The sequence below is a fragment of the Nicotiana sylvestris genome, chromosome 11, assembly GCF_000393655.2.
Source record: "Nicotiana sylvestris chromosome 11, ASM39365v2, whole genome shotgun sequence".
Classification (NCBI taxonomy): Eukaryota; Viridiplantae; Streptophyta; class Magnoliopsida; order Solanales; family Solanaceae; genus Nicotiana; species Nicotiana sylvestris.
In genome coordinates, this window is record NC_091067.1 from 3,432,406 (window position 1) to 3,454,407 (window position 22,002).

At 38.9% G+C, this 22,002-nt stretch overlaps 1 long non-coding RNA gene across 1 annotated transcript; it reads right to left on the reverse strand.

Annotated features, from left to right (window-relative positions):
- Window positions 1-4,819: 4,819 nt before the first annotated feature.
- On the reverse strand, window positions 4,820-18,022 carry LOC138882297 (uncharacterized). Its single transcript, XR_011403798.1, has 2 exons — window positions 17,363-18,022; window positions 4,820-5,081 (listed from the first exon to the last, which is right to left on the reverse strand). It is a non-coding gene; the product is annotated as an uncharacterized lncRNA (long non-coding RNA).
- Window positions 18,023-22,002: the final 3,980 nt, after the last annotated feature.

Consider the following 22,002-nt stretch of genomic DNA (forward strand, 5'->3'; position numbering starts at 1 on the left):
TTAACTAATATATCATGTTGCGTAGGTATAATATCTCGGCGCCAAAGCAAATGATCAAACGCTGGCCTATCTGAGGTTGCATCTACTATCCGACGTGGAGGTAGAAGGGCACCACCTCCGGCACCAGTGGAGGAGGAAGAGGAACACTTTGACCCTGATGCAGATGAGGTGCTAGAATGCAAATATAGCATCAGGGCTATTCCAGCCCATACAATACAATGGTTCCAATCCTTTGTCCATGTTATGACACCAACCCCAGAAGTTGCCATAGATGAAGCAAAGCTTGCCCATAAGTATAATGCCATATATACTAACATTCGAGCTTTGGGTTTTCAAGGGTTGTTTCGCAAAGGTGATAGTGTGACCATCAACTTGGTAATAGAATTTTATGTCAATTGGCAACTAGGAGGTGATTTAGATTCAAGCTATCAAGTCAGAGTCAGAAACAGAGTAATCTCATTTTCTTCAAAGGTCATCAATCAAATAATGGGTTTCACTGAACATTCTCATAAGTTGTTTCATAGGTTCCTTCGTAGACAAGATTACCCTGACATTCGCAGGCAGTTATGTCGTGCAGATTCCTTTGCCTTGTGGACTAGAGATTCAAATGAGTTCCACAAGGAGATGAAAAAAGGATCATTCCAGCGTCCTGCACGAGTTGTTTTGAAGATAATAAATGCCAAAATCATGCCAACACAAAGTGATACAGACGTATCAAATCTAAATGTTTGCTTGATTTATGAAATTTTAACAGGAATGCAGGTTGATCTAGGGAAAATTATGCTGGAACACATGTCAAAGGTGAGACCTTTTAGGAGACGCCGCTTACACTATCTGAGTATGATCACTCGGTTATTGCGGACGCACTTCATTGAAGAAGAGTATCACTATGATCGGCTAATAGAAGTAACATATCCTATCAAGGCGCTTGATGTCACGACTGTGATAGATCCGCCTACAACTGCACTTAATACCGATCAAAGGTTTGTCCGGGTGGAAGAGACTTTGCATATATTATTTGCTGACATGCGCCTTCGCGCATCTAGAGGGGAAGTGAACTTGGAAGAGTTGCAAAAAAATCACCCTCTATCTCCTTTCACTCAACAGTGGTTAGGACTGGCTCAGCAAGGACAAATTCCACTTGATGAAGATGTAAACTCTATTCCCTCAGATGACGAGGAATATTTGCGCACCTTTGAGGATGAATATGCTTAGGCCAATGGCCTCAGGGAGTCTCTTTTCTAATCTATTTTAGATCTTTTCGCATTAGGGACAATGCAAATTTTTTTAAGTGTGGGGTGTTTGGCCCCTATTGTAATGTACTTACTTTTATATTTTTCGTATTTCGTTTGATCGAGTTTAGTTATTTTGTTTGATTTTGTTTAGTTTGTTAAAATTTCTTTTAGTTTGTTTTGTTAGATTATAGTGTTGATAGATAGTAGGTAATCCTAATTTAGGTATATATCCCTGCTGGATTTTCTTGTTGAAAAATAAAGTCATTTCGAAAAAGAAAAAAAATATCCATCAGAAAAATTCGAAATTTTTGAGTTTGCAGTTTTTGTTTTGTTTTATTTTCAGTTTAGTGTATGCTAGTTTTGGTTTAAATTAAAAATTTCCCCTTGGTTTTTCTTTACACCCGATTCTTTTCCAAGGGTGTATTTGAACCGGGTGTAGTGTAACTTTTTATTTCAATTGAATAAAAAGTTTCTAACTTACAGAGTTAATCTCCTCAAATGCACATGCTTAAGAAGTTATATGTACCTTATTTATGATGTTCAAATCTCAGTTCTTGATTCTAAAGTAAGTGCCTTAAATTGTGTATTTATAACTATGCTTAACTGCTTTGACTAGAGAGTCGAGAAAGATCCAAGCTTGAATGAGTTGTGTGCCAATGTGTGAGTGAGGTTGTTGAAATATTCTGTGTATAATAGTTGATATCTAGAACTTGCCTCCAAGTGTTTGCAAAGCAAAATAGTAGCATTATTCAGTTTAGGAGATAATATAGGTATTTCTTTGTTGAACCAATTTTATAATTGTTCCCACCTAGTTGTATATATCTTCATCAAACCTTTTGAGCCGTTAATCCTATTTTTTGGAATCCGCATTATAAACCTTACCAATTTATGTAAATATTTCAGTTATTTGAACCTCTATCTCTCATGAGCACTTAGTGTTGTTTTAATGTTGTTAAAGTTGAGAAGAGATTTGTTTGTTTATATAAAAAATACATATATATATATATATATATATATAGGGATGGATTTTCATTAGTAACATTCCCTAGCTTATGGTGCTTAAAGAGAATGGGATTTGTTGTTATTATGTAAAACCTCAAAAAAAAGGTTGGAGATGGTTTAACATAAGAGTAATGCTGAAATTATGAATGAAATGGTGTATGTATGAAGTGCTCAAAGAGATGTAGCTACTACATTCTATATTTATCATACCCTTCCTCAGCCTGCATTACAACCAATTAAAGTCCTATTTGATCTTTGATTGAATAAGCTCAATTAGTTAAGTATTACACTAGGGGCAAGCATATGGTATGTCATCTGTTGCACATGAATTTCAATTCTGCGAGTGGGTTAATTCTACCTATTTCGAGTTCCTAAATATTCGTGAATACTATGTTGAGAGGAACTAGTCTATATTAGTTGTGGGACGGCACATGATTTGTGAAAGCAAGGAAACGTTTTGACCTTAGTGTTAGAGTAAGTGAGCAAGTTATGAAAATGCGTGGCACTTGTGAGTCATGTCTTTAGGTTGAACTATTATGAGTTGGTACTTAAGTGTCGGCATGTGTTGTTAGAAAAATTGCTTGATAAAAAGGTCGTCCTTAAGTGAAATGTATGTTAATTGCTCGAGTACGAGCAATGGTCTAAGTGTGGGGTGTTGATCATAGGCTAAAAACTCGTGTTTTAGTCATTGTAACAACACTTTAATTATTGCATTTTGCGAAGGTTTGAGCTTAAATGATAATGAATTGTACTAAATTCATGCTTTATGCCTTGCAGGAAGCTAATCCGACTTAAGAATTAACTTTGGGATGAATTTGATTAATTTGGGGCTTTGAAGTCTGAGTAAAAGCTAAATAAATCAAATCGGGATCGTGTTCGGGAGTCGCAAAGCAAGCCTGGATAGAAAAACAAGAGAAAAAACGAAGCAGCGCAGAAAATTACACTGCCACGCCGCGGGGGTGCACCGCGTGGGGCGCCGCGACAGTGCAAAAATCTGCACTGCATTGTTTGCTCCGTTAAAATGTATTTTGTCTCTGTCCAATCCATGTACACGGCGCACGGGGCACCGCGGACGTGTAAAAATCGCAGAACTACTCTATTTCGGTATAAAAAGGGCATAATTATCAAAAACCCCTTCACACACGATTAAAAAAGGGGAAAGCATCCATTATTGACAGACCAGACTATTTTTGAGAGATAAAAAGAGGAGGAAATCCATCTTGGAGGATCAAAATCAAGAGGAGACAACACTTTGGAGCAAGGATTAAAAGAGTTTTTCTAAACTTTCTTCTAGTATCTATTTATTTGATGTTTATGACCTATATTGTTGATATTTGTATAATTATGAGTGGCTAAAAACCCAAATATTCTGGGGTTATGGGTGTTAGATGATTATGTTATTTGAAGCTTAAATTGATGATCTTGAATTTATCGTTAAGGGTTGTTTATTTGATTCTGCTGTTAATTATTTTACTGCATAGCTAATAGTGAAATACTATTTACGAATCTTGAGTTAAACTTGAAAAAGAAAATTCTTGATTGCATATAGAATCAAATAGACCAAGATCTTGATCCTGGGCATCGGGTGAAAGATTCGCGATTAAGATAGAACTATACTTAATTGCCTTGTTTGGTTGAGAAATAGGATTTGTAAATGCATTTGAGTTAATATTAATACCATGGAAATACAGATTTTTATGGGTATTATTAACCCTATAATCAATTACCCAGATAATTCAATAAATCATTTTTAAGCTAAAAATGTAGCATGATCTCTAGAAAGCCCATGACCCCCGGAATATCTCTTTTATTAATTGTTAAAAGAAAAATTCATAAGTGGCGTAATAACTTTGCATTGTATTATTGTTTGTCTACTAGTTAAATTGTAAATTGGTTATTTATGTATTTTGTGATGAATTAGCTTGAATCGATAATTGTTTGAGTTTGCATCAGTCTATAAGTTGATCACAAATCCTCGTGGGAATGATACTTTACTTATTACTATATTACTTGAAGATCGCGTACACTTGCGTGAGTGTTTTGGTCGCAAGAAGTTTTCCAGGTGGGCGCCTGATTGTTGAACTTGAACCGTCTTCCTTTGAACATTGCTGCTTTCCCTTTGTTCTCCAGGTGGGCGCCTGATTACCAACATTTGAATTGTCTTCCTTTCCCCTGAAACTTGAATTGTTTTCCCTTTATTTTCTAGGTGGGCGCCTGATTGCTGAACTTGAATCGTCTTCCTTTGAACATTGTTGCTTTCCCTTTGTTCTCCAGGTGGGCGCCTGATTACCAAAATTTGAATTATCTTCCTTTCCTCTGAAACTTGAACTGTTTTCCCTCTGTTTTCCAGGTGGGCGCCTGATTGCTGAACTTGAACCGTCTTCCTTTGAACATTGTTGTTTTCCCTTTATTCTTGTCACGACCCGGATTTTCCACCCTCGAGAGTCGTGATGGCGCCTACTAGTGAAAGCAAGGCAAGCCAACCAACTGAACTATTTACCTTGTTTCCATTTTTAATTCGATAATAGTTAAGAGCCAACAATTAAGTAACAATAGAATTGGATAAGTGGAAGGCTGCATTGTAAAGTTTTAATAATACTGCTAATACCAATCCAAAACAAATCTATCCAAGACTGGTATCACAACTTCACAGAATGTCTTGGAGTACTACAAATAAAGGTCTGAAAGAAATAAATACAATGCTGTCTCTGGAAATACATGAAAGAAACAGGAATAGTAGATAGAAGGAGACGCCAAGGCCTGCGGACGCCTGCAGGACTACTTCGGGTCGCCTGAACAAGAAACAACAATCTCACTGCGGTCCGAAGTCTACAGCACTGGGATCTGCACAAAGGAGTGCAGAGTGTAGTATCAGCACAACTGACCCCATGTGCTGGTAAGTGCCTAGCCTAACCTCGGCGAAGTACTGACCAGGCTAGGACCAGACTACCAAATAAACCTGTACAATTAAATCATATACAGCAAAAAAGAAGAACAGTAATGTACAGTTAAGTATGGGAGGGGGTAACATGTTGCGGGGACATTGAATAATAACAGAAGAACAACAAATAAATATGAGGATCACCACAGTTCAATTGAAAATAGGAAAGGGAGATCATGTTGTGGGGTACAACAAGTATCAAGGAAACCAACAATTAAATGTAGAGAAATTGTAACTCAGTTATCAATAAAAAATCAGGAAAACAAAGATAAGTGCACGGCATCGCCCTTCGTGCTTTAACACTCTCTCACCAAAACAATACATGGTGTCACCCTTCGTGCTTTAACACTCTCTCACCAAAACAATACACAGCATCACCCTTCGTGATTTACACTCTTCCTCACCCAAGAAACAAACACAAGGCAAATAGGGTAAGGGAATCTATAACATCGAAATAAAATCAGGTAACAACAGAAAATCAGTGAATAAACGTAAAGGACAATATAACTAATTATCAGCAAGAATCAGGAAAATCAAGGACAAGTGCACGGCATCACCCTTCGTACTTTTACTCTCGTCCTTACCATAAGAATCAATATAAACTGCATTGTATCACCCTTCGTGCTTTTACTCTCATCCTCACCATAAAATCAATATAATCGGCATGGAATTGTACATCGTGCGGCACGGCATCACCCTTCGTGCTTTACACTCTTTCCTCACAAATCATACACGACATCACCCTTCGTGCTTTAACTCTCTCTCACCAAAATAATACATGGCATCACCCTTCGTTCTTTAACATTCTTCCTCACCCAAACAACAACCACAAACAATAGGGAAATGGAATAAATGAAATTACGATAAGAATCCCGGCAAGGAGATAATATTAAAAGCAACAATATCCCGGCAAGGGAGATAATATAATGATTCTCTTCTCTTTTTCACTTTTACTTCACAACTCACTTCACAACTTTAAGCCAATGCTCTAAAAGGTTCAATTTCCACTTATACTTTCACATTTCATTGTACAACTTGAACCAACGCTCCTCAATGTTCAAATATCACAATTACTTCCACAAACTTTTCCCAATAATAGAAATCATTATCAAAGCATGAATAATACAATGAAGCCATAATAATCACAATATAAGACTTACGGGCATGCTTGACACTAACGTATAGATACTTGTCATCATGCTTATACGTCGTACTCGACAAATACCACATAGCAAATAGGACTCGACTCCTAATCTCTCAAGCTAAGGTTAGACCAAACACTTACCCCGATGCCACGAACATAATTCAAGCCTCTACTATCTCTTTACCTCTTGATTCCACCACCAATTCGCTCGTATCTAGTCACAAGTTACTTAATTATATCAATAAATGCTAAAGGAATCAATTCTAATGCATGAGAATAAGTTTTCTAAAGTTTTACCCAAAAAGTCAAAAATCACCCCCGAGCCCACATGGTCAAAACTCGAGGTTCAAACCAAAACCCGATTACCCATTCCCCCACGAATATAAATATATAATTTATTTTGAAATCGGACCTCAAATCGAGGTCCAAGTTCCCAATTTTTTAAAAACCTAGGTTCTACCCAAAATACCCAATTTTCCCCATGAAAATAATTGATTTTGAGTTGAAATCATGTGAAAAGATGTTAATGATTGAAAAAAATAGTTAGAAATCACTTACAATCGATTAGGAAGAGAAGTTGCCTTTGAAAAATCGCCCTAGAGAGTTTATGTTTTGAGAAGATGTGAAAAATGGTTGAAAATACGTCTAAGTAATGAACTTACAGGTTGCAGGTATCGCAATTGCAATTAAGGTTCGCAATTGCGAACCCAGGCTCTGCTAAGCTTGCATTTGCGAAGCAATTTTTGCGAACAAACAGCCGCATTTGCGATGACAGGCCCAAATGGGGAGCATCGCATTTGCGAAGGAAAATTTTGCATTTGCGAGGATGGGCTGGCCTGGCCTGGTTCGCATTTGCGACTCAGCCTTCACATTTGCAAACTCGCATTTGCGAGCTAGGCTTCGCAAATGCTTGCAGGCCTACAATGAAATAGCTGAAGTTTGTAACTTTCCAAGTCCAAAATCCACCCCGTGGCCTATCCAAAACTTACCCGAGCCCTCGAGGCTCCAAACCAAACATGCACACCAACCTAAAAACATCATACGTACTCGCTCGTGCATTCAAATCACTAAAATAACATCAACAACTATGAATTTAGCATCAAAATCATGAAATTTCTTAAGAACTTCAAATTTTCTAATTTTCTCAAAAACGATCTGATTCACGTCGTTTTAAGTCCGTTTCTTACCAAATTTCACAGACTTATCTTAAATTACATATAAGACCTGTACCGGGCACCGGAACCAAAATACGGGCCCGATACCATCAAATTGTAAACACATTTCATTTCCAAAACTCATAAATAATTCCAAAAAATAATTTTCTTTAAAAATTCATTTCTCGGACTTGGGACCTCGGAATTCGATTTCGGGCATACGCCCAAGTCCCATATTTTTCTACGGACCCTCCGGGACCGTCAAATCACGGGTCCGGATCTGTTTACCCAAAATGTTGACCAAAGTCAACTTAAATCCATTTTAAAGTCAAAATTTATTATTTTTCACAGATTTTCACATAATAGCTTTCCGGTTACGCGCACGGACTATACGCACAAATCAAGGTGATGCTAAAAGAGATTTTTAAGGCCTTAGAATGTAGAATTTACTTTTAAAACAAGTGATAACCTTTTGGATCATCACAGTTCTCCAGGTGGGAGCCTGATTACCAACATTTGAATTGTATTCCTTCCCTCTGAAACTTGAATTATTTTCCCTTTATTTTCTAGGTGGGCGCCTGATTGTTGAACTTGACCCGTCTTCCTTTTAACATTGCTGCATTCCCTTTGTTCTCCAGGTGAGCGCCTTATTACCAACATTTGAATTTTTTTTCCTTGAGACTTGAACTGCTTCTCCTTGTTCTCCAGGTGGTCGCCTGATATCCAACACTTGCACTGTTTTTCCTTGAGACTTAAGCTGTTTCTCCTTGTTCTCCAGGTGGGTGTCTAATTTCCAACACTTGCACTATCTTTCCCTCGAAACTTGACTTGTTTTCCCTTGTTCTCCAAGTGAGTTCCTGATTGTTGAACTTGAACCATCTTCTTTTGCTACTTGGAACTGTTTTCCGTAGAAACTTGCACTATTTTCCCTTGCTCTCCAGGTGGGCGCCTGATTGCTGAAATCGCGTTGTTTTCCTTTGAAACTTGAGTTGTTCCATTTGTTCTCCAGGTGGGCTCCTGATTGCTGAACCTGAACTGCTTTCTCTTGAAACTGCTTTTCTTTGAACTTTCTTCCCTTGTTCTCCAGGTGGGTGCCTGATTGCTGAACTTGACCCGCTTTTCTTTGAAACTTGAGCTGTTTTCCCTTGTTCTCCAGGTGGGTTCCTGATTGCTGAACTCGAACTATCTTCTCTTGAAACTTGATCTACTTTCCCTTGTTCTCTAGGTGGACGCCTGACTGCTGAACTTGACCCGCTTTCCCTTGAAACTTGAGTTGTTTTCCCTTGTTCTCCAGGTGGGCACCTAATTGCAACAAAATAGACAAAACAAAAGAAATTTTTCTGCCCCAGTTTGATATTGGGAACATCTGTGAGTGTTAACTAATTCTTGTTATCAAAATAAGTTCTAAGCTAAATTCCCTTATCCTGAAAAATTTCAAACCAAGTCTCGTCTCAAAAGTGAAAAACTTTAAATGCTAATTATACTTCCCCAAAGTAGAACTTACGTCAGACCTTGTCACTTGCGAGGGTCTCAAAAGTTACTAAATCCCGTTATCCAGGAGGGTACTCAAAACTTACTGCCGAGCCTATCTGGCACCTGCTTTCCTCACGGAGGGTTTCTTCGGAACAAACAAAATTTCCTGCCCCTGTTTCAATCAAAGAAAACTTGTAAGTTTAAACATGGTGGTTGGTTTGTGGCCTTGACTTTGAGGGCGATTGCTCTTTCACTTCCTATGATAACTTCGATTTCAACTCAAAAGACCTTGCTAATTTATTGATTGACCACTTTCTTTGTTACCCTTATCACAAAAAATACCTCTGATCCGTTCAAACCCAATATCATTCCTCTGTTGCATTATGCTCATGCATTGACATATATTGAACCTTTGTGTTTCACACGAATCCCAAAGCACGTCAATTGCCACCCACTCAGTGTGCATGCCGTTCATTCCTGACTTAAACCACTGGCCTTGGCCATGAGGTCTATTGCTCCTTCACTTGCCATGATAACTCTAATTTCCGCTTGGAAGACCTTCCTTGTCATTGGTTAACCACTTTCTCTGTCAACCTTATCATATAAAATACCTCTGATCCGTACAAACCCAATACCATTTATCTATATACCGAACCTTTGTATTTCACATGAATCCCAAAGCACGCCGATTGTTATCCATTTAGTGCATATACTGCTCTTTCCTGACTTATGCCACTTTGATGTGCTAGCTAGATCCCGTTTTGTGCAATTGGAAAGCTGGTAGCAAATTTTGAAGTCATTTCTCACTTGTTCTGACCAAACAGACTCAGGAAGAGGAAATAAACAAGATAAAATGAATAGATTAAAAGACAATGGAAAGAAATGATTCCTAACAAGAAAACTACAAAGTAAAAACTTATCAAATATGGATACCAACTCTAATGACCATGATACGTATTTTTGGATTAGTGGCATAATCTGTCAAGAAAGTCTAATGTTCAACTATTGTTGTACCTCTTGGCCGTGAAACTGGGCTTCAATGCTCTGATTATCCTATCTGATTCACAATCCTTATTTGACTTGTAGTGCCTGAAGGGTTTTCACCATCAAGCCTCTCTCATTTTGTTCTTTCTCTCAACTTACTGTCGCTTTATGGTTCCTGTGAAGGTTTTCACCAATAAGACTCTCTCATTTTATTTTTTTCTTCTTATTTCCTCTGATTCTGCAGATGACAAGGCATTAACCATGATAAAAACATCATATACTCTTGGCATGTCTAAACTTAGGACTCACAGAAATTATCTGGGAGGTCTTTTTTGGACTATAATGTGGCTTTTGGACAGGGTTAAAAAGAAAGGATATCATAAAGGCTCAAAATAACTAAGACAGCGGGGTTAATTTATTTACAACTTTTGAAATCCATTCTAGAAACTTTGCCCCAATTTCTAAAACAAGGGAATTTGATTCTTTTTTTTCTTTTCTTTTGATGGAGTTACTAAGAAAGACTGCCCCACTCTCGACTTCATGGGATTATGAAATATTTTATTTGGCATGACCGAATGGTAAGGCTGCCTACGTATCTTGTGGTGACAAGAATCAGGTCAAACATAGTTTACAAAGATACGTTTTGTTACTATTTTCCTTTTTTCTTTTTTTTTTCTTTTTCCTTCTTCTTTTTTTCCGTTTTTTTTCTTTTTCTCTATTTTTTCTCTTTTTTTTTTTTTTGAATTTTCCTTCTGGAATAAACTTTCCAAAATAAACCTATGGGGACATGAAATTTATTTTTCGTATGACTCTAACTTGATTCCAAAAGAAGGGAGGTCAAAGAAATCAGTACATGCTCAAAAGGGGATCGAAGGGTATAAGTGTTTGGGTGGCTGAAAGAGGGCTTCCCAATCTCTGAAAATGCCAAGTACAACACATGCAACTTGAGGATGAAAATTGAAGAGCACACACAATATTTCTTTAGCAGCTTCGCCATTGAATCACTAACATGCCTTCCACTTTCTTTAGCGCTTTGTCAAGTACAGAACTCTCGTTGGGCAATTTCTCCTTCACAATGGATACCGTCCGCCAATTCGGAGAAAACTTTCTTGACTTTATCTTGTAACTTGAGATGCACTTGAACTCAAAGTTGCTTGCTTCAAATTGTCTGGGATGTACTCTCCTTTAACGAATCCTTATCATCCTATTAACTTCCCAAATTAATTACCTCAGTTTCACACAGTTCGGGCTTCAAATGACCTCAAAATGTCCAAATCTGTATTTATTTCCCTCAAGTGTTCCCATCATCTTTAAAATTGTTTCATTGCTTCATGATTAAACTAATTTTTAAGACCAGACCTAGAACTATGCGAGCATGTCATGTCCTAGAGCCGGCATGAAAAGAACTATAAAAGGAAAAAAAGAGAACTAAACAAAAATAACTAGAAATAACAGAAAATAAAAAAATTCATTTGACAGACGGTGAAAGAGTTTGAACAACAAAACAAGCAAAATAAATTGTGTTATAACCCTGGAACAAACCTAGATAACACTAAATGAGTTTCTACGGTTAAAGGAACTAGGCAAAATAAAAGTATAGGAGGGTTTGGGTCACAAGACAATATCCGGATTACAGCCCTGAAATAACCCGGACAACAGAAATAACAATAAAATTAACCATCAAAACTCCTCCCTAGCTAGCCAAGAAAGGAGCGTCTTTCTAATTACCAAGCTCGACATCTTAGCCACTGAGTTCCACATCAATGTTACCAAGACCATTGCCAATTTCCATATCATTAACTTCAGTCAGCAAGTTCCCAAGAGAATTCTCATGCTCCCTATCACCACGCATCATCCCCACAAAGTGTGCATCATCATGTGCAGGTAAAGGATTCTGCGTGATATGCTAGGTGTCACTATCCTGGATCACAATTATCCCTTCTTGAATCATTCTTTCTATTTCCTTTTTCAAAGCACGGAAATCTTCAATGCTATGACCTTGGACATTAGAGTGGTACATGCACCGTACAGTAGGATCAAAACCTTTTGCATATGGGTTTGGAGTATAGATGAGGAGCGGTTCAATCAGGCCAGAGTATTTTAAATTTTCAAATAGGCTTGTATAGGATTTTCCAATTGGCATGAAACTATTTCCATGTCCCAGTTTTCTAGGGTTGTTTGATGCTCGAAAAAGCTATGAAGGCACACGAGAATTTTGGGATGCTGGTGCTCGCCCTAAGGAGTGACCTAGTGGTTGGACAGATGGCCGGATGTTGTTCGGAGGATAATACTAGGGTGGATTATGTGGAGTTTGGGGATGTTCATGGGGTCGGTATTGAGGCTGAAAGCATTTAGCAGGAATGCCCACTAGATCCTGTCGTTGGCTGGGCTCAGCAACCTTTTTTCTATTGATGGGTGGACTACCCCGAGCAACTTGTTCGTTCCATCTGAACCAAAATTCCCTAAAACTTTCCTTGGGTTTCTTTTCTGAGATAGGAGGAGCGATCTGGGACAATGTCTATATTGTACTGAAAGTGTCGCACAAAATCTTGAGCCATGTCATCCCATGTATGCCACTTACCGACATCTTGACGAGTATGCCATTCCAAAGCTTCCCTAGTCAGGCTCTCATTGAAATATGCCATTAGCAACTCATCTTTCCCGCCAACACTTCTCATTCTATTGCAATAACCCTTCAGATGGGCTACTGGATATCCACGCCCATCATACAAATTAAACTTTGGCATCTTAAACCCTTTTAGCTTTCTAGATATTTCATCTTGCTCCACTGTCTTAGTAGGCTTTGTAGTCTCACCGGGAGGCTGAAAATGAGGAGCTTAAGAATATGGACCCAAGACCTTAAAAATTGGTTCTGGAGCATATGTTGGGCCTCTGGAATTTTGAACACAGTCTCGCCAGAGGATCGAGGAAAGGTAGCAGGTGGATGAGCTACAAAAACATGTATGGTTAAAGGAGCAGGATATGAGGTGGTTGTAGGGGTGGAGTGTGAAAAGGTTTTGAGGAGATATCCTGGACTTGTGACAGTGGCAGAATGGTGACAAGGCTTTCAGTATAGTTAGTGGGAACTGATAGTGGAGGACGCCCACTAATCCAGGCTTGGTATATTTCGGCCATCTGTCCTTTCAACCTTAAGACCTCTTCTTTCAACTCAGATTCTGATTCAACAATTCCCTTAGACGGATCAATAACCCATGTGTCCAAGTCTTTGCTAGTCATTGCTACCTTGCTCTTTGACCTTGTGTTGTATAGATGAGTTACTTATGAACCACAAACCAACCACCCTTCTGCTCAATGAAGATAACAAAAGGAACAAAATGGGGTCATCCTGTTAGCGTTAGGGCATTTAGCAGCTAAAAATATCACATCGCGTGCAATGCACCTAGCAACAATTAACGGTTTTAGAATAACTTCGAGGGTCACAAGGTCACTTGGCATCATTCCAATTTTGTTCATTTCAACCTTCTCTTTTCTTTCCTTTTCTAGTACTTGCTTGCTCATTTTCCTTCCATTTTTTTTTTAATTATCACTCTTTTCTTTCCTCTCATTTCTCACATCCCATAATTTCATCTTTTTTTTTTCTTTTTCTTTTTCTTTTTCTTTTTCCTTTTTTTCCTTTTTTTTAAAAAATGATTCGATTGAACTCTATGTAGGTTTCCTACGTATCATGACGTCGCATGAGTCAGATCTTTGTGTAGTTCAGGAAGATCGGGAAAAAAGTATACAAACTAACGTTCTCTTTCTTTTTTTTACCTTAGTGACTACTCTGATGAGAAAAGAGAAATAAAAAATGCAAATCTTTTTTTATGAATTTTCTAGACTTAATGTTCTATAACCTATTCTAAACTCAAGCTTAACGAGCATATATTTTTCTTTTTCTTTTTGAAACAGATACTCTATGAGAAATTATTAAGGGAAAAAAATCCTAGAAGAGAAAAATATTTTTTTTGATTCTTTTTTTAGGAAGGAAATCTATAGAATAGACCAAAGAAAAATATTTTTAATTTTCATTTGATATCCTGAAAAAAAATTTCGAAATGAGAAATGAAAAAGATAAAAAAAATATTGTTTTTGGATTTCAGTTTTTGATTACCTAAGGAAAAAACTCTAAAGATAAACAACATATAATGTCTGTATTTTTTCTCTTCTATGTACAGTATCCTAAAGTTCTAGCGAAAATAAAAAGAATATTTTTTTTATTTTTCATTAGTTTCCCAAAGAAGAGCCTCAAAAGAAAATCTTTTTGGATTTTTGAAATTAATACCTTAAAGAAAACTCTTTAAAGAGGTACTAAAAGAAAATTCTCATTTTTTTTTTGAATTTTTAGTCCTAATATACTAAAGGAAATATAAAAATAATTTTTATTTTAAATTCTAGATATTGATTTCCTAAAGGAAAAACCACCTCAATTGAAATTTTTTTTAATTCCTAGAATTAGTATTCTGAATAAGACTTCTAACGGAAATATAAAAACGCAAAATCTCTTCTTTTTTTTTTAATTTTTGATTTATAAAACACTTTTTCAACTATAAAATAGAAAGTACAATAATAATAAAAAACTTGATATTACTATACAAAACTAGAAAGTAAAAGATGACATAAAAATAAAAACAGACTCAAAACATAAAAAAAAAACTTCTTTTAATCCACTTCTGATAAGCGATCCTGACTAGATGGTCCTGGGGATCTGTCATACTCAAACTCCGGTAAGTAAATCCACACCTATTTGAGAAAATTAAAACCAAATAAGTTAAAGACCTAGAACGCTATGTGAGACAATAACCCTTCATGTTGGACACATGCAAGACATGATTGAGGCAATTTTTGCAAAATAGCTTATTTGGCCCAAAAGATGGCTAGAAGTGAAAAATTTGGCTAAGACCCTACAAAGCCAAGGACCTAAACTCACTAGGAAGACCGGACCCTATGTGGGTTGCCTACGTATCACGACGCAAAAGACGAGAATCAGGTATGCGTAGTTCGGGCAGATTGGATACGCGCGAGAATTTTGTCTTTTTTTTTTGAAAAATGATGAAACATGTAAAATATTTTTAGATTCTCTTTTCCCTTTTTTTTTGATTTTTTGATTTTCAGAATGACGAAAAAGTGCAAAATCTTTTTTTGGCATTTTTCATGTATTTTTTTCTTTTTCTTAACAAAAATGTGAAAAAAAACATAACGGTGCCCTACTTGCTTTATTTTCATACTTCACCCTCTTTTCTCTTTTTTTCATTTGCCCTCAACTATCATTAGTCCGCCAAATGACCCTTTTACCCTTGAGGATATGCAACATGTAGCACATAGGATGCAGCAAGATGGTCTGTTATTTTGGGTACACATGTCCTAGACGGGCCCAACCCCTGTGTTGAGTCCCCAAAGTCAAATGCACATGATGCAAACAAACGTTCCTACTAGGGATCCGGCATGAGGTTATGTTATTCTAAGTTTAAACCTGGGGTTGTGTTCTTGACCTGGCTTACCCGACCGGACTAATGGGGTCGAAGAGGGGGCAACGTACCGGGAGCACTAAAGACTACTCGGCCTTGCTGCTGGCCCAGCCTCGTTCTATTTGGTATAATTTCTACAAAAAAAGCGGACCACACGAACGTGTGCACCATTTTCAGAAGACAGTTATATACAATTCAAACAATATTAAACTGGTAAATAGATAGCATTTAGCACAAAAGGTTCACAGAATACAGTAATATGAACAACAAATAAAGCCAAGTAAACATCATATTAACAAGCTCGAATTCTTGAACCCTGAACCAGAGATTCTGGGTTCCTGTCCCCAGCAGAGTCACCAGAGCTGTCACACCTCCTTTTCACTACACCGAAAGGGTGTAAGGGAGTTTTTTCCAATTTAAGTGACAATCGAAACGGGATTATTTATATTAAATTCAGAGTTGCCACTTGGGATAATTTATGGTGTCCCAAGTCACTGGTTTAAAATCCCGAATCGAGGAAAGTTAACTCTATTTACGGTCTGCGAACACAGAAAACCAAGTAAGGAATTCTGTTAACGGGAGAAGGTGTTAGGCATTCCCGAGTTTCGTGGTTCTAGCACGGTCACTTTGATCATACTTGGCTTAAACAAATTGTTTGATTACTGATTTTAGAACCTATGTGCATTTGCCTTTTTTAATTAAGAAATTATCTTGAAATGGGTCACACGTACGTGTACCCATTTGTTTGGCGCGTCAAAAATCATGTCACGCGAACGTGTCCACAATTAATAACGCTTTATTATTAAAAAAAAATTGGCCAAAGTTGTGTGAACGCATACTACGGTTTTGTTTTTAGAATCGTAATTATGTCACGCGAACGTGTCCACAATCACAATGATACATTAAACGGGCCTAAAGAAACCACGAGCATTTTTCATTTTTATATCTAGGTTATGAAATTAATACGAGGGTCATGAATGATTAAATTGTGGATGGCACACCTCGGGCTATGTGAACTATATTTCAATTAGTGGCCTATTACAAGAATTTTATTATTAAGAAGGTTTGATCGAAGTTGCACGAACGCATACTCCGAATTAGTTTTCAGAATCGTAATTATGTCAGGCGAACGTGTACACAATCGCGATGATATATTAAATCGTGCCTAAAGCAAGCTACGAGGTTCAAAGCATTTTTCTATATTAGTAAAGATATAGATATGAGGGCCATAGACTATGTGATAGGAGGGCCAGAGCTGTCACACTATTCGAGCCAACATCTACAAATTGTATATGGGAAATCAAAATTTCTTACACAAAATATAGCTACTTTTAACGAGTGTCAACTTTTAATTGAATTGGGTAACTATTTGAGACAATACTCAAAAGCAAATCCTATAAGGTAATGCCTTTTTGAAATGATAGCATATCAAAAGGATGATTGTGGTGATTTTCTACTCTCTTGCATTATAACTCTCTCAGTGAAACAAGTTACCTGTATATCAGTAGTATCATAAGTCATATCTCACTTTCCATTTCCCACTATTATTGACATGGAGTGTCCAATTGTTTTCTCTGATCTGAAAGTAAGGAACCTTTTCAACGACTTCATATCCAACTTTGAGCCTCACATCTTGGTCTTTTTTCACATTCATGATGTTCCAAGTAAATTCAGCAGCAACTCTTGAGAAATATAAATCAGATCTCTCACTAATATACACTTCTATGCACTAAAGTTTTTCATTTCCAGAAATTAAACTATATTATGATGTATATAGAGATTCAGATATGAAAATACTAAACCACAAATAATGTATTCACAATGTGTAACTTCAAATCCATGTCATCAAAACCATGTATATGAAATTAAAAGGAGATAGCAATTAACGATAGCAAGAATTTTATAAATAGAGCATTGTAATAGACAGAAATAGCAAATGTATATGAAAGAATTGAAACTCAAACCTCAAACCGGAAACAAAGAACAACGATCTCAAATCGAACCCCGATGGAACTCAAGCTGGACCGGAACATAACAGAAACTCTTCCTCAAATCCCTTAAGGTATATATCATTGCCAGCAGTTTCATCCTCGGCATTCAAATCGCCAACAAAGGATCCCAAATTTTGGCTCATTATTTGCCCCTCATTCTAAAAGACGGAAGGGAGAGGATCTGAAAATACACACAACTATTTCATTCCCTAATACACTTACTCATGATTACACAAAAAGAAAACTGGATTTTCAAAAAAAGAGAAGGGGTGGGCAACGGCTATTAGCCTTTGGAGATCAGGTGGCCGCTGCTACTGGTTTCCGGCGAACAGCGAGGTGGGGTTGCACTGGTTTCGTCTTGGTGTTAAAAGTTTATGAGCGAGGATCTCATTTTTTGTTCTGCCGCTGCTTAGGTCTTTTGGGTTGGAGTCCTCTCTAGGTCTAGGTCTTGTTGTTGTAGAAGAAAGGGCAATGACTTAAGATTTTTTGTGTCTCAAGAAGAAGAAGCTCAAGGCTCGCTGGGTGGGGGGGGTTTGAAGAAGACGGGTTTCACGGGGTGGGGTCTAATTTGCTGAAAACGGCGCTCATCAGGTGTATAGGTCTTTAGGTCTATGTTGTATATTTTGTGTATTTTTCAGCTCCTCTCATTTAGGGACCCTAGGTTAGCTTTTATGGGTTTTTTTAGGTTAGGGGTATGGGCCTAGAAATTATGGGCTTGGAAATTATAGGTTAGATCCGAAAATTAGGCCTAAAATGGGTCGTTTGAGCCCAAATTTTATTCTTTCCTTGCGAACGAGACTAAAAATACGATCTCATTTATTAATTAATCCTACTTAAGTAAAATAACTATTAAAATAAGACTGACCATTAAAACAGAATTATTTTTGGTATTTTTCAAGATTAAAAAATAACTACAAAACATTAATGAAACTATTTTTGCAATTTTCATTTTCTTGTAATAAAATAAAGTAAAAGAGTCAAAATTAGTTGAAATAGTGATATTAGGCCTAAATTAAATATTTACATGCTAAAATATAAAAAAATTGGGGAGGGTCAAAAATCGCATGTCTACAAACACGATAGGCTCGGATGATGCTTTCGCTCCGAAGCCCCGGTCCCGCTCTGCCTTACTTTGAGCGTCATCGCCTTGTGAAAGCACCTCTCATTCATTGTTACTGTTCTTCATCCCGGAAGTTGGCAACCCTTTCCCCTATCTAAAGGAGTGCGGCCTCGCCTCGAAAGGCTTTCCAATGTCTACAACAGTAAGATTAATACGTGTAAAGGGATATGCTTCTCCACATGAAAGAAGGGAAAGGAAAGAATAGCACAACACTCACCATGGTATTTTGCTTCCAATCTGCCCCGGGACAAAGCTCGCCACTTGCGCTCCTCATAGGTCGTCGCCAATTTTCGGACCCAATCCGGCAGATCAGGAACGTCGTCCGACGCCCATGAAACCGCTACAGAGGAAGAAAGGAAGGCATGGTTATGAAACCAGTTCTTGCTATAGGCAAAACTGAGAAAGCGCGAAATGCACCACTTACGTGTATAATTCCATTCCTTAGGGAATGGCATAAGCTCCACGGGGATAATGTCAGCGGTCCGCACTTGGACAAAATGACTCATCCATCCCCGATCTCCATCTTCCTCGTCATCAACAACGAAGGGCATGGTCGATCGACATCGCAAGGTTAGCAGACCTCGATGGTGAAAGGGCCGGTATAGCCTAATAAGATGACTGAGCAAAAATTTAAGCCCCGTCTTCTTCACAAAAAATCTCACCATCAATACCGTTCGCCAAAACGATGGATGGACTTGTGCCAAGTAACCCGATACTCTAAGCAGAAGTCGATCACAACCCTATCAAAGGGGCCCAGTGTGAAAGGATACGTGTACACATTCAAGTACCCATCGGCACGATCCGTGATGCCCTCACTCGGGGAAAATGCCTGTAACATCACTTTCTCCCCCCATTCGCAGTCTTTTCTCACTAACTCAAGATGCCCTTCTCCTATCAATGAAGTGGTCTTCAAGGCGTACTCTCGTTTGTCCTGAAGGCCGGAGGCGGAGCTCTCCCCTCCCTGTCGGACAGACCCCGACATAGCGACCGTGGCGGTAATGAAATTAGAGAACTAAAATGCATAATATGTGCAGACGCGTTAGTTCTAAAGTGCCGAAAAGCTGGCGTAGAAAAAGAAGGGCAACTACTTAAAATGGTGAAATCCCCAAAAAAGCAGAAACAACCCTATTTATATATGGGGAAAACAACAACGATTCGCCTACTGCAAAGCCGGTTAAGAACAGTGACCAATAACTCCTTCTCCATTCCCGAGGTGGTACCCGATCTCGAGTACCTCCATCAGAACAAGGTTGGGCTCCAAGAAGCTAGTAACACCTTCTCCATTCCCGAGGTGGTACCCGACCTCGAGGACCTCCATCAGAACGAGGTTAGGCTCCAAGAAGCCAGTAACACCTTCTCTAGTCCCGAGGTGGTACCCGACCTCAAGGACCTCCATCAGAACGAGGATAGGCTCCAAGAAGCCAATAACACCTTCTCTAGTCCCGAGGTGGTACCCGACCTTGAGGACCTCCATCATAACAAGGTTAAGCTCTAAGAAGCCAGTAACACCTCTCCAGTCCCGAGGTGGTACCCGACTTTGAGGACCTCCATCAGAACAAGGTTAGGCTCCAGAAAGTCAATAACACCTTCTCCAGTCCTGAGGAGGTACTCGACCTCGAGGACCTCCATCCAAAATATGTTAGGCTCCAAGAAGCCTTAAACAGCATTACAGATATCGTCCTAAATCGGGAAGTCCCTCATCCGGGACCTATCTACAATGTCTTAAGATTGCATACATTAAGTTCAAGACAAGTCTCCAAATGCCCCAGATCAACCCTTACTCGGGGACTGTTCTCGAAGGTCTAAATGCTGAGTCTTAGTTTAGGGGTTCAAAGCCCTACTTCTTCTCGACTCAAAGTAAGGCTCCCCACGTCACAAGTTTATCGGATCAATCCAGGTTTGGCCCGAGGAACGGCAAAAGATCCCCACGAGAAGCCATTTTTATCAACCAAAGGCCAGAAGGAATACTAGCACCCTGGTTCGGTATTAGCAACAACAGACAGACTCGTGCACGTAGAATCTCCACAAACGCAATAGAATATAGCAAGCATCAAAGATAAAAATTGAGGAAATATCTCTGCATTCATGAATATTCAGTTACAAAAGCCCGCGAGGGGTCCTTACATATGATTACAAAAGCCCACGAGGGGTCCTTACACAGAAACAAAGAAGCGAGAAGGTACATATGTAGTAAAAGCCTAGAACCAAGTCTACCATCGAAGGTTCATCTCCGGTAGCAGCATCTCCGAGAACCGCCTCCTCGAGCATGCACCCTCGGTGGTGATACCTTCGACTGCCACCTCCTCTAGGTTCCCAGCTCAATCTCACGAAGCAATATATCTGAGGGCAAAGATGAAGAAGAGGAAAGTAGGAAGGCAAGGAAGGGGAAGGTGATGCGGAATAGGTAGAAAAAAGAGACATAGCCCGCCGAAGCCAAAGGTTGAAGATTTGGTGGGCCTCAACCCTACTCTACGGCCGCTCCGAGTCCATCTTCCGGGACATCGTGCCGTGCGAGCTAAACGGTTGGTTGCGCTATTTTATCCCTTGGGAAAAAACCCGAGGGATGAAGTGCCACACCAGGCCAGGGTAGGAAAGTGAGCAGCGGTGTATAATCCGAACACTCTCCCAAGCAGCGGTGTAGAGTCCGAATGTCCTCCTAAGTCGAAATGGGCTGACCCCCTTTACCTCGTCACCTCGGTCCAACAATGACAGCAGCGATAGCCGTAACAATAACAAAAACAACATCAAGATAGAATAGTCTCGCTCGTCGTAGGGGAGTCCAGGTAGGAGGCCATGGCACGACTGGTAAGAACGTCGCCGTAAGATCTTAAGGTCAGAAATCCCAAACATGGAGGGTAGCAATAAGAGAAGGATAATGAGAATGAGAAGAAAGGAATGAAAAGATGTTGAGAAACACTTGAATAAAAGACAGTGTGGCCTATAATTCCATTAATGCCTTTAGAAGACATATCAACAGGCGCAATCAATGTGCCATTGGAAATTGGATCGACGGCGATACAGTCGCCTTGAAAAATGGGAATCGGCAGCACATTGAATAACGCTGAAAAGACAAGTCCATGGGATGTACCAGTTATCGTGGAGACTTACATCGTAGGTATGATATCGTCAGCATGACATCACTACGGGAAGTCCGAAGAGTTGGGTGTCAAAATCATTTCTTATCACTCATTTTTAAGAAACGTGGGGACTATCTGTATACGGTAAAAACGGAGGGTCCAATCTCTCATTATCAAAGCACCTCGGAAGATCGTCTCGAAGTCTTGAGGCTACAAGGCTATGATCGGGACTCCTCCCTCGAGGTTCGTCGATACTCGGTCTTGTAATAATGTCAACCACGTCCACAGCGGAAATGAGGAGTTCCCAAGGCACGTGGCTAGGACTAATGAAACCTAGAGAGCTACTCTAAGACCCGAGTCGGGGTGTCTTCTAGTTGTCACGTCTCTGTACCCTTGTAATTAATGCTTGTTGTACT